General features: G+C 38.2%; 1 protein-coding gene across 1 annotated transcript in view; it reads right to left on the reverse strand.

Annotated features, from left to right (window-relative positions):
• The window catches only part of nkain2 (sodium/potassium transporting ATPase interacting 2), a 575,123-nt gene that overhangs the window by 90,612 nt on the left and 471,451 nt on the right, over positions 1 to 13,060 (reverse strand). The window lies entirely within an intron of this gene.

Genomic DNA, 13,060 nt, shown 5'->3' on the forward strand with positions numbered 1-13,060 from the left:
TAAAATTTCTATTTCATTAGATTTCGGCAATAACATTGTTTGACCCAATTTATCTCTTAAATAAGCCCTTAATTGGAAATAACAAAAAAGAGTGTTGTTTGATATTTTATATTTATTCTTTAATTGATCAAATGACATTAATATACCTCCCTCAAAACAATCTCCTATATATCTAATCCCTTTTTGAAACCAGTTGTTTAAAAGTTGGTTACCCATTGTAAAAGGAATAAGTTTATTTTGAATTAAAGGTCTCTTTGCTAATAAAGATTTCTTAAATAGACAATCGGCAGATAATGTAACTTGGTTACTTAGTATAATTCATCTGGCACAAAAGAGGGAGGAAATGAGTGTGGCAGTTGCTTTAGATGCAGAAAAAGCATTTGATAGATTGGAATGGGATTTGTTATTTAAGGTATTGGAAAAGTATGGGTTAGGAAAATCTTTTATAAAATGGATTAAAACCTTAAATACTAATCCCAAAGCTAAAGTAATGACAAATGGTCAAATTTCAACATCATTTCAGTTAACAAGGTCAACTAGACAAGGTTGTCCATTATCACCTGCTTTATTTGTGTTGGCGATAGAACCATTAGCTGAATTAATTAGAACAGACCCAGATATTATGGGTTTCAGAGTTAACCAGGAGGAATATAAGATTAATTTATTTGCTGACGATGCTTTGCTTTATTTAACAAACCCATTGTATTCGCTGCGTAAATTATCTTCTAGATTGGAGGAATATGGGAAAATATCAAGCTACAAAATAAATTGGGATAAAAGTGAAATTCTACCCCTTACTAAAGGAGATTATAGTCAATGTCAATTAATAACTCAATTTAGATGGCCGATAAATGGTATAAAATATTTAGGTATAAGAGTTGATAAAGATATAAAGAATTTATATAAATTAAATTATTTACCATTATTGAAAAAAATTCAAGATCTTGATAAATGGATGATGTTACCAACAACATTAGTAGGCAGAGTAAATGCTGTAAAAATGAATATATTCCCTAGATTACAATATTTATTCCAAACACTACCAATACAACTACCACAGAAGTTTTTTCAAGAGTTAAATAAATGTGTGATGAAGTTCCTTTGGAAAGGTAAGATGTCAAGAATATCGTTGGAAAAATTGACATGGAAATTTGACCTAGGAGGGTTACAACTTCCAAACTTTAAAAATTATTATAAAGCAAATCAACTTAGATTTATTGCATCTTTTTTTGATGAAGATAAACCGGCATGGATTAGAATAGAACTAGATAAAATAGGAGAAAATATACCAGAAGATATTATATATAAGTGGGAATCTAAATGGATACAGGAAAAGAAAGAATCTCCTATATTAAAACATTTTAAGCCATTGTTGAATCAATTAAGTTGACTTATCAATCATTATTATTAAATTCATCTCAGCACATTATGGCCATAAATATCATTTTTATTTTATTTGAAGATACAGCATGGTAACAGGCCCCTTCCAGCTCAAAAAGTTCACTCCGCCCAAAACCTGAGTCCTGAAGAAGGGTCTCAACCTGGAACATCGTCTGTTTGCTCTTTTTCATTGTTGCAGTCTGGTCTGCAGAGTTCCTCCAGCTCTTTGTGTGTGTTGTTTTGGATTTTCAGCATCTGCAGATTTTGTCATGTTTGTACCCTGTTAACTCATTCGTCAATGGACTGTGGGAGGAAACTGAAGCACCCTGTGGTAACCCACATGGTCATGGAGAGAATGTCCAAGTTCCTTACAGGGAGCGATGGAGTTTAATCTGTTTCGCTGACACTGCAATACCATTATCTATGTTACCGTGTGGCCCAATGTTTCTAATCACATACTCTAGAAATTTTATACATCACATTATTTTGCTTTTTCTTCTGATATAAACCCTGTGGCAAAAAAGTTATTTGTCCTTTGGAAAAAAATAATTCAGTGATGTTCATCTGCAATAGACAATTGGATGCAAATAGGCATCAGAAACAAGGAAATGTGCTGTAGAGTCAAAGTGAGTGTCAAACTAGAACACCGTGTAAATCATTAAAATTGGGGAAATGTTTAACTTATTCTGATTTTTTTTCCTGCTTGGTTAGAAATGAAAGCTTTTAAACTATACATGCCTTGTTGTTTGAAGTTTTTTTTGTGACAAGTGTAACATGATAAGCACTCTTGTCTTTCATTGTACCACTCAGATTGAGAACTTGTTTTGTTCTCCAAAAGGCAACATAATTACGTGTAGATTATTTTCTTTCTGAAGAGTTATCTTCACAAAGTACAATGAAGTAACAACAAGAAAATCACTTCAATTGAACTTTGGAAAAAGGTTCAGCATTCACTTGTGTGTTTACTGCCATGTAATATTTGGCATATTAAAGACCACATCTTCTAAACCAGGCAGCAGTAGCAAAAGGCACTTCTTGTTTTCTCAGCTCAGTAGTAGAATTAAAAGCAGAGTCTGTCAACTGAATGATATTAATGTACTGAATGAGACATGCAGAGGGTTATTCTGAGGTAGGAACCAAGAGACCCCCTTTTGTGTGAAAAATGTTGCTACATTGGTTCTTTAAGGCTCTTGAACCAGAGGGGATAATGTCATTCAACTTCACTCACTCCATCACTGAACTGTTCCCACAATCGATGGACTCATTTTCAATGGCATTTCATCTCATGTTCTTGACTTTTTTGCTTATTTATGATCTTTTTTGCATTATCACAGTTTTTTTTGTCTATTTGGTGTTTGTCTGTCTTGTTGGGTGTGGTATTAAGAACATAAAGAAAATAAGAAACAGGAACAGGGGTTCGCCATCTGGCCTGTCGATCCTTCTCCACCATTCATTAAGATCACGGCTGATCTGACCATGGACTCATCTCCACCTACCTGCCTTTCCCCCAAAACCCTTAATTCCCCTACTCTGCAAAAATCTATGCAACCTTGTCTTAATTATACTTATTGAGGTAGCCTCTACTGCTTCACTGGGCAGAGAATTCCACAGATTCATCTCCTCCTTGGAAAGCAGCTCCTCTTCATTTCCATCCTAAATCTACTCCCCCAAATCTTGAGGCTACGTCCCCTAGTTCTTTCATTAATTCCACTGTGTTTCTTAGGATATCCATAAGAAAATGAATCTCATGGTTGTGTATGGTGACATATTACACGCTTTGATAAGTAATTTACTTCGAACTTTGGAAAAACTGAATCAATTTGTAAAACATGATACCCCCTGTACAAAACCACGATGATGAACCCATTATTCTAGATGCACATACGTCTTACCCCCTAACATCCTTTCCAGGAACTTACCTATCATACCCACGGTAGATATTTGACCTACTGGTCCATAGTTCCCAGGTTTATGTTTGTTGTCCTTTTTTTTAATTAGTTTTTTTTAATACATTTTCTACATAGCTACAGATAAAAAAAACCCAAATCAAAATGAACATTGATACAGTGCAAAAATAAACATACAATAATAATATAATACAAAGAAAGATAATTGAGAAAGCACCCAAATTGAAGACATGTAATATTAGTATCCTCCCCAAGCCCCGCAACAAAAAAAGCTCCAGACCAACCACAACACAATATAGAGAATATAAATCAGGACAATCAAACCCCCAAAACTGTAAATACATTTAGCAACAGAAGATATTAATGCCTACTGCCAACAAAAAAAAAGAGCTGAAAGCAAGGGACCGAAAAAAAACCCTAGTCAAGAGGAAGGTTATGAAAGTACTCAATAAAAGGTCCCCAGACCTTATGGAACTTTAAATCCGAATTAAGAACTGAATAATGAATTTTTTCAAGGTCTAAGCAGGCCATAATATCGTTAAGCCATTGAGCATGCGTGGGCGGGGCAACATCTCTCCATTTAAGGAGGATTAAATGTCTAGCCAGGAGAGAGGCAAAAGATAATATTCGACACTTAGTCGAATTCAGACGTAAATCTGTCTCACCCCAGAAACCGAACAAAGCAATTAAAGGGTTAGGTTCGAGGTGGTGATTCAGAATATGTGATAACGTTATGAAGACATCTTTCCAAAATTTCTCCAAGCTAGGGCAAAGCCAGTACATATGAATGAGAGAGGCCTCGCCCCTTTTGCATTTATCACAAAGCGGACTAATGTTAGGGTAAAATCGAGATAGTTTAGATTTAGACATATGGGCTCTATGAACAATCTTAAGCTGTAGAAGGCAATGGCGAGCACAAAGAGAGGTTGAATTAACCGATTTGAGAATCGAGTCCCAAGTCTCATCAGATAAGGAGGTATTTAAATCATGCTCCCATGCCATTTTAATTTTATCCACAGGGGCACGTCGTAAGGCTGCTAATTTATCACGAATAAATGATATTAAACCTTTACCTAGTGGATTAATAGAAAGAAATAAGTCCATAACATTTTTCTCAGGCATTTCAGGGAAGTTAGAAATTAAAGGAGTAATAAAGTGTCTAATTTGGAGATATCTAAAAAAATGAGCATTGGGCAGATTGAACTTAGCAGAGAGCTGTTGAAAAGAAGCGAAGCAATTATCAACAAAAAGATCTTCAAAATGTCTAATGCCCTTCCTATACCAATCATGGAATGCTGAGTCATACGTAGTAGGTAAAAAAAAGGTGATTATGTAAGATAGGGCTAGAAAAGGAAAAACCATGGAAACCATAAAATTTCCTAAACTGAGCCCATATACGCAGAGTGTGTCTAACAAGAGGATTAACTATTAATCTGGACAAACTACTAGGGAGTACAGAGCCAAGAAGTGCAGAGATAGATAATTCTTTAGTGGAGCTCAACTCCATTGCCACCCAATTAGGGCACTCGGGTTGGCCATGAAAAAAAGACCAAAAGGTAGCACAACGTATATTGGCTGCCCAATAATATAAACGAAAGTTAGGTAAAGCCATGCCACCCTCCTTTTTAGATTTTTGGAGATAACCTTTATTAATTCTAGAGCACTTATTCTTCCACAGATATGACAAAATAATAGAGTCTAAGGAATCAAAAAAAGATTTAGGAATAAAAATTGGGATTGATTGAAATAAATATAAAAGTTTAGGGAGAACATACATTTTAACAACATTAATACGACCTACCAAAGACATAGAAAGAGGTGACCATTGTAACAGACTCTGTTTAATAGTATATGAAAGATTGGCAAAATTTTCACGAAAGAGATCTTTACACTTCCTTGTGACTGTAATCCCAAGATAAGTAAATTGGTTATGAACTACTTTAAAAGGGAGATCACGAAATGTTAATTCTTGTGCTTCTTTATTAATTGGTAAAAGTTCGCTCTTATGTAAATTAAGTTTATATCCAGAGAGCTGGCTAAATTGGTCAAGAAGTGAAAACATTGGAGGTAAGGATGTAGACGGATTTGAAAGAAAAATTAATAAGTCATTGGCATAAAGAGAAACTTTATGCTCAACACCCCCTCTCCAAATCCCGGTCAGTTCAGGACAATTTCAAAATGCTATCGCCAAGGGTTCTATAGCCAAATCAAAGAGAAAGGGACTTAAAGGGCATCCCTGACGGGTGCCACATTTGAGGTTAAATAACTGGGATTTCTGAAAATTAGTTAAAACGGAGGCAGTAGGACACAAATACAGCAATTTGATCCAAGTGATAAAACTTTGGCCGAAGTCAAATTTTTCTAAAACTGCAAAAAGGTAGTTCCACTCTATACGATCAAATGCTTTCTCCGCATCGAGGGAAATAACACATTCAGGAATCCCAGTTGAAGGTGAATATGAAATGTTAAATAAGCGTCGCATGTTAAAAAAAGGGAGACGGTTTTTAATAAAACCAGTTTGATCATCGGAAATAATAGAGGGAATAACAGTTTCTAATTTATAAGCCAAGACTTTGGCCAAGATTTTAACATCAACATTAAGCAAAGAAATCGGCCTATATGAGGAACACTCTGTTGGGTCTTTACCCTTATTAAATAAAAGAATAATAGATGCCTCATTAAAGGAGGGTGGCAATTGGCCACACCTAAACGAGTCAGATAATACTGAGAGTAACTGAGGAGAGAGAAGTGAAGAGAATGATTTATAAAATTCTACGGGTAACCCATCAGGTCCAGGAGATTTCCCTGAAGACAATGCAGAAATTGCAAAAGATATTTCTTCTGATGATATAGGCGCATTAAGTTTGGCTTTAAAATCAGATGAAAGCAAAGGAATATTCAGATGATTTAAAAAATGGTCAACAGAGATATTGTCATTCAAAGATTCAAAGGAATAAAGTCGAGAATAGAAATTTTTAAATGCGTCATTGATTTCTAGGTGATCTGATGTAAGGTCACCATTCTCCTTCCAGATCTTTGTAATATGTTGTTTGGCTTTGGAATGCCTCAACTGATTGGCTAGAAATTTACCAGATTTGTCGCCATGGATATAAAAGTGACTCTTACTTTCAAGAAGTTGGCGTTCGACAGGTTGAGTAGACAGGAGGTTAAATTTAGCTTGAAGTTCTACACGCTTCTTGTATAGTTCAGGGTTCTTAGTTTGAGCATACAGTTGATCCAAATCTTTAATCTGATTAATGAGGTCTAATCGACCTGCACAGGACTTTCTATTAAGATTTGCTGTATAGGAGATTATTTGGCCTCTCAAATATGCTTTCATGGCATCCCAGACAATCTGGGATAACACTTCAGGTGATGTATTGGTGTTAAAATAAAAGGTTATCTGATCCTTAATAAATTTTAGAAAATCATCATCCGATAATAAAGTCAAATCAAACCGCCAGTGTTTATTCCTCTGAGGGAGACAAGGAAAATTTAAATTTAAAGAGTAATTGGGGCATGGTCAGAAATTAGTATACTCTGATAATCACAAGAATAGACAAATGGAATGAGTTGATTATCGAGTAAGAAGTAGTCAATTCTAGTAAAGGTATGGTGAACATGTGAAAAAAAAGAATAATCTCTGTCAGTAGGATGAAGGAAATGCCATATATCAGAGATACCATAATTAGAGAGAAATGATTGAATAGCTAAGGCAGATTTAGTAGGTGGTCTAGTAACAGAGGACGATTCATCCAGATTAGGATCTAACCAACAATTGAAATCACCACCCAGTATAAGAGAGTATGATTTTAAGTCTGGTAGTGAGGAGAAAAAATGTTCGAAAAAATTAACATAATCGAAATTGGGGGCATACAGGTTTGCTAGTACAACTTTAGTATTATATAGTTTACCAGAAACAATAATAAAATGGCCATTTGTATCAGATATCTTATTATGGAGTTCAAAAGGAATATTTGAATTAATAAGGATGGAGACCCCCCTAGCTTTGGCGGCAAAGGATGATTGAAAATGCTGACCCACCCACTTTGACAAAAGCCGGGAGTTATCAAAACAACGAATATGAGTTTCTTGAAGGAAAGCAATGTCAGCTTTGAGTTGATTAATATGTGAGAAGACCTTCCTTCTTTTAACAGGGTGATTCAATCCCTTTACATTCCAGCTCACAAATTTAAGTGTATTAACCATTATCAATTGTTAGTGCGTAGAAGGCAGCAGGCATATAAAAAGTCAAGCAGTACAATAACAGTCTGGGAGCAAAAATGTAAACATAGATTCGTAGAATCAAAACAGAAACATGTCCTGAGTAACACAGGAAAGCAAAGGAAACAGTGAGTAGTGTTGGAACTGGAGAACCCGCCCCATCCTCGCAACCCAAAACTAGATGGCTACCAAAAAAAGCAGCTAGCTCTACCAAAAAAAATTAACCCAAGTATGACTTCCAGTTCTGTGTCGTTAACAACAGTTCCGTATAAATACTATAGCATATGGTAGCTAGTTTATGCACTAGAAAACATAATTACAAATAGGAACAACTTCAACAGAAGTATAAGACTTAATACAAAGAAAATCAAAAGAAAACCAAAACTAACCTACCCGCGAAAAATTATAGAAGATTAAAAGAAAAAAAAAGGGAGGGAGAAAAGGGGGAAATTGTAGATTCGAAGAGAGTACTTATCAACCATTTACAGAAAAAAAAGGGAGCAAAACTTAAACTATGAATTGACCAACAGGGAGGCCTTCAATAAAAACTCCAAACCTCCAAAACAAGTTAAAGTCGCTTGTAGATCTCTATAGATAAAGTTATACAAGAATAAAATGGATTACACACGTACAATCTAAATATCCACAGGGGAACATTAAACTCGGATTATCTATTTAGAAAAAATGCACCAAGTCCAGGGAGAGATTGTCTACAGCCCTTAGAATTTCAATAAATAATGTCTGAATTATTCAAGAAAAGTCTGAGTCCGGAAAAAAATAGCTTTACTACGAGAAGTACTTATCCACCATTTTAGAAGGTCAGACTGGGTTCCTAATGAGACGGGCTGGCCGGAAGACTTCCAATAAATGCCTCAGCATCCTTCACTGATTTAAACCACTTATATTCTCCAGTAGTAAGCGTAATTCGCAGGTCAGCAGGATTATGAAGGGAGGGTCTGAAACCACGATCAAAAAGCACTTACATTACACCTTTAAACTCAGCACGCATCTTCAGAAGTTGTCCTTCTTAAATAAAGGCAAAACATTTGCTACCCTCCAGTCTACCAAAACCTCACCAGTGACTAATGATGATGCAAATATCTTAGCTAGGATTCCCACAATTTCTTCTGTAGCCTCCCATAGCTGTTTTGGTTATACATAGTTAGGCACTGGAGATTGGTGTACCTTCATACCTTTTAAGACATCCAGCACCTCCTCTACTATAACACGGACTATCTCTAAGATTCCCCTCTGCCTCCATTTATTTTACCTAGTTCTGAAACTTTCATGTCTTTCTCCATGGTAGAAACAGAGGAGAAATACTTATTAAGGGCTTCATCCATCTCCTGTAGCTCCACATGAAGATGTCCTCTTTGACTTTGAGCAACCTTATTCTCTCTCTAGTTACTCTTTTTCCCCTTACTATGCTGACAAAATCTCTGGATTTTCCTTAATCCTCTCTGTCACAGCTATCTCATGTCCCCTTTCTTGGGCTCATGATTTCCTTCACTACCAAATTCAATGAGTAATAAGCTTGTAAAAGACTGCAGAAATATAAAATGATAAAGGGTAATTAACAACTCGATGTTTGGAGGATTTAAACGCCCGACCAGATTGGTTGAAAAGGCAGGGTGTCGGAAGCAGAGGCAAGGGTCAGGCTGGTTTCGTTCGCTAGTCCACGACATTTAATCCCCTCTGCATTGCATTGAGGCTGGGTCTGCTCCGGGCTTTGTGTCAGTGGGTTCCATGATGTTTACTCTGCTCTGTGCTGAACTGCGGTTGAGACCATGGCCTGCACTGGGCTTCGTGTCTGAGTGCTCACATTCATTTTAAATGCTTACTTTTATTGTTTGCACAATCTGTTTATTTTTCCCTTTGCACATCGATCTTTTTTTATGGGTTCTTTTGTGTTTCTTTGTTTTGTGGCTGCCTATAAGGAGGCAAATCTTAAGGTTGTATACATACTTTGTACATGTGTACATATTTTGATAATAAATGTACTTTGATCTTTGAAATCCAATGATGTAGCATCAGAGTGTAAAGTGAAACTTCCCTTTTTGCGACGGAGGCTCCTTGGGTTGTTTAAAGAAAGGCTATCAATCTCTTGGTGCACACTCCAGCAACCAAGTTTCATTCTGACCTTTGGTGTAGTTCGAGTAACTGCACTAGATTCTTCTGAGTGCTCCAGTCTCCTCTGTCAACCCAAAAACACACACACCAGTAGGTGAACTGATCACTGTGAAATTATCCTGCTGTGTTGTGGAATCTGGACGGGTTGATGGGATGGGGGGTGGGGTGGAGAATAAACTGAGACTGGTAATGAGATCTGTATTAATGGGTGTATGAATGTGGGCACAGACTTGATGTGTTGAAGAACCTATTTCCATGCAGTATGTCTGTGTCTCTTATATATCCCAATAATGATCTTTTCTGAATGTTCAATCATTGGGTAAAGAGTGAAGCTGGATCAATGTTGATTCTGACCGGACAAAGGTTCAGCTATTGGAGTGCCTATGGCTTAATTCCAAAGAATGGCAAGAAACTCCCTCTGCACTGTCTGGTAAAAGTACTCAGTCCCCAACCCTTTGATAGATAGATAGATAGATAGATAGATAGATCGATAGATAGATAGATAGATAGATAGATAGATAGATAGATAGATAGATAGATAGATAGATAGATAGATAGATACTTTATTCATCCCCATGGGGAAATTCAACATTTTTTCCAATGTCCCATACACTTATTGTAGCAAAACTAATTACATACAATACTTAACTCAGTAAAAATATGATATGCATCTAAAATCACCCTCTCAAAAAGCATTAATAATAGCTTTTAAAAAGTTCTTAAGTAGTTTACTTAAATACATTGAGTCCTAACCCCGGCACTTTAACATATCTTACTCCTGGCGGTTGAATTGTAAAGCCGAATGGCATTGGGGAGTATTGATCTCTTCATCCTGTCTGAGGAGCATTGCATCGATAGCAACCTGTCGCTGAAACTGCTTCTCTGTCTCTGGATGGTGCTATGTAGAGGATGTTCAGGGTTTTCCATAATTGACCGTAGCCTACTCAGCGCCCTTCACTCTGCTACCGATGTTATACTCTCCAGTACTTTGCCCACGACAGAGCCCGCCTTCCTTACCAGCTTATTAAGACGTGAGGCGTCCCTCTTCTTAATGCTGCCTCCCCAACACGCCACCACAAAGAAGAGGGCGCTCTCCACAACTGACCTATAGAACATCTTCAGCATCTCACTACAAACATTGAATGACGCCAACCTTCTAAGGAAGTACAGTCGACTCTGTGCCTTCCTGCACAAGGCATCTGTGTTGGCAGTCCAGTCTAGCTTCTCATCTAACTGTACTCCCAGATACTTGTAGGTCTTAACCTGCTCCACACATTCTCCATTAATGATCACTGGCTCCATATGAGGCCTAGATCTCCTAAAGTCCACCACCATCTCCTTGGTCTTGGTGACATTGAGACTCAGGTAGTTTGAGTTGCACCATATCACAAAGTCCTGTATCAGTTTCCTATAGTCTTCCTCCTGTCCATTCCTGACACACCCCACTATGGCCGTGTCATCAGCGAACTTCTGCACATGGCAGGACTCCGAGTTATATTGGAAGTCTGATGTGTACAGGGTGAACAGGACCGGAGAGAGCACGGTCCCCTGCGGCGCTCCTGTGCTGCTGACCACCGTGTCAGACCTACAGTCTCCCAACCACACATACTGAGGTCTATCTGTCAAGTAGTCCACTATCCAATCCACCATGTGAGAGTCTACTCCCATCTCCGTTAGTTTGTGCCTTAAGATCTTGGGCTGGATGGTGTTAAAGGCACTAGAGAAGTCCAGGAATGTAATCCTCACAGCATCACTGACCCCATCCAGGTGAGAGAGGGATTTGTGCAGCAAATACGTGATAGCATCCTCCACTCCCACCTTCTCCTTATACGCAAACTGAAGAGGATCCCGGGCGTGCCTGGTTTGTGGCCTCAGATTCTGTATTATCAGCCGCTCCATGGTCTTCATCACGTGCGACGTCAAGGCAACAGGTCTGAAGTCATTCAACTCCTTTGGTTGTGGTTTCTTCGGTACCGGGACAATACAGGATGTTTTCCACTGTCTGGGTACTCTTCTCTGCTCCAGGCTCATGTTGAAGATGCGCTGTAGTGGTTCTCCCAGCTCAGTCGCACAGGCCCTCAGTAATCGTGGGGACATTCCACCCGGTCCAGCCGCCTTGCTGGTGCAGATCTTCCTCAGTTGACCTTCCACCTGTGCAGCCGTAATCCTGGGCGTGGGCAAGGTCTCCTGTGAGTGGATATTTTCCTGTGAGGGAAGTAAGAGGGAGGACGAGTAGAAAGACAAGCCTGGTGTGGAGTTCTGCGGTGAGGATGAGATTGTGCTGTCGAACCTATTGAAGAAGTTGTTCAGCTGGTTTGCTTTCTCCACATCTCCACTTATGTTTGCCCCCCGCTTTGCACCGCATCCGGTGATGATCTTCATCCCATCCCACACCTCCTTCATGCTTTTTTTCTGCAGCTTTTGTTCTAGCTTCCTCCTATACTGCTCCTTTGCCCCCCTTATCTATACTCTGAGTTCCTTCTGAACTCTTTTAAGCTCCAACCGATCACCATCTTTAAAGGCCCTCTTCTTCTGATTTAGGAGGCCTTTGATGTGACTAGTGATCCAGGGCTTATTATTGGGATAGCAGCGAACAGTTCTAACAGGAACAACGACATCCACACAAAAGTTAATATAGTCCGTTGTGCATTCAGTGACCTCCCCAACGCCCCTACAAAGCCCCCCTTGCAGTTCATCCCAGTTAGTAGTACCGAAGCAGTCTCTCAGCAGTCTTTGTTCACTTAAATAAGTATTACCACAAGTGATTTTGATTAACTTAACTGAGAATTTTTATTTGCAAATTACTTGCTCCTTTTCTCACAGTGAATTCAAAAAAAAAGGACATTTGTATTCATTCCCTGTGCTGCCTTTATGGCAGTTATTTAGTTTATAATAATTTCGCTTAGTAATTCGTTTGTTAGCATTTTTTAGTTAAAGTTAGGATTGTTTAAGTAAATTCGTTGTCTGTAATATATTGCGGCATGCGATGTCGTCACATCCAGTTTCGCCGCATCTTGTGGGAAAATACCGGTTTGGGAAAGACGGGAAGGTGGGGGCCACACATGTGCCAGTCCAGTGCAAGTAAGGTTGTTTTCTACGCACCAGAAACATAGTGAAAGCAATGCTGTAAGTCATGAGATAATCGATATGTTGAATTAAAATGTTAACGCTGATCCTGTTAAAAGTAACGACGGTCGATAAGGTTTATGTTTTCGTTAGTTAAAGAGTCGGGATAGTTTGTGTTGAAGTGTATTTAAAGCAGTCAATAGCGTAGATAGATTCTACTGTATGCTGCACTTTAATGTAATGTAGTTGTTGTAGTTTTACCTTTGCAAGTATTCACGATGTAAATGTGATATCTAGAAGGAAACAAATACTGTACCAATCTTGTATTGTTTTATCAACAGTTTTCACCATAC

The sequence above is a fragment of the Hemitrygon akajei genome, chromosome 9 (genome assembly GCF_048418815.1).
Source record: "Hemitrygon akajei chromosome 9, sHemAka1.3, whole genome shotgun sequence".
Taxonomy (NCBI): Eukaryota; Metazoa; Chordata; class Chondrichthyes; order Myliobatiformes; family Dasyatidae; genus Hemitrygon; species Hemitrygon akajei.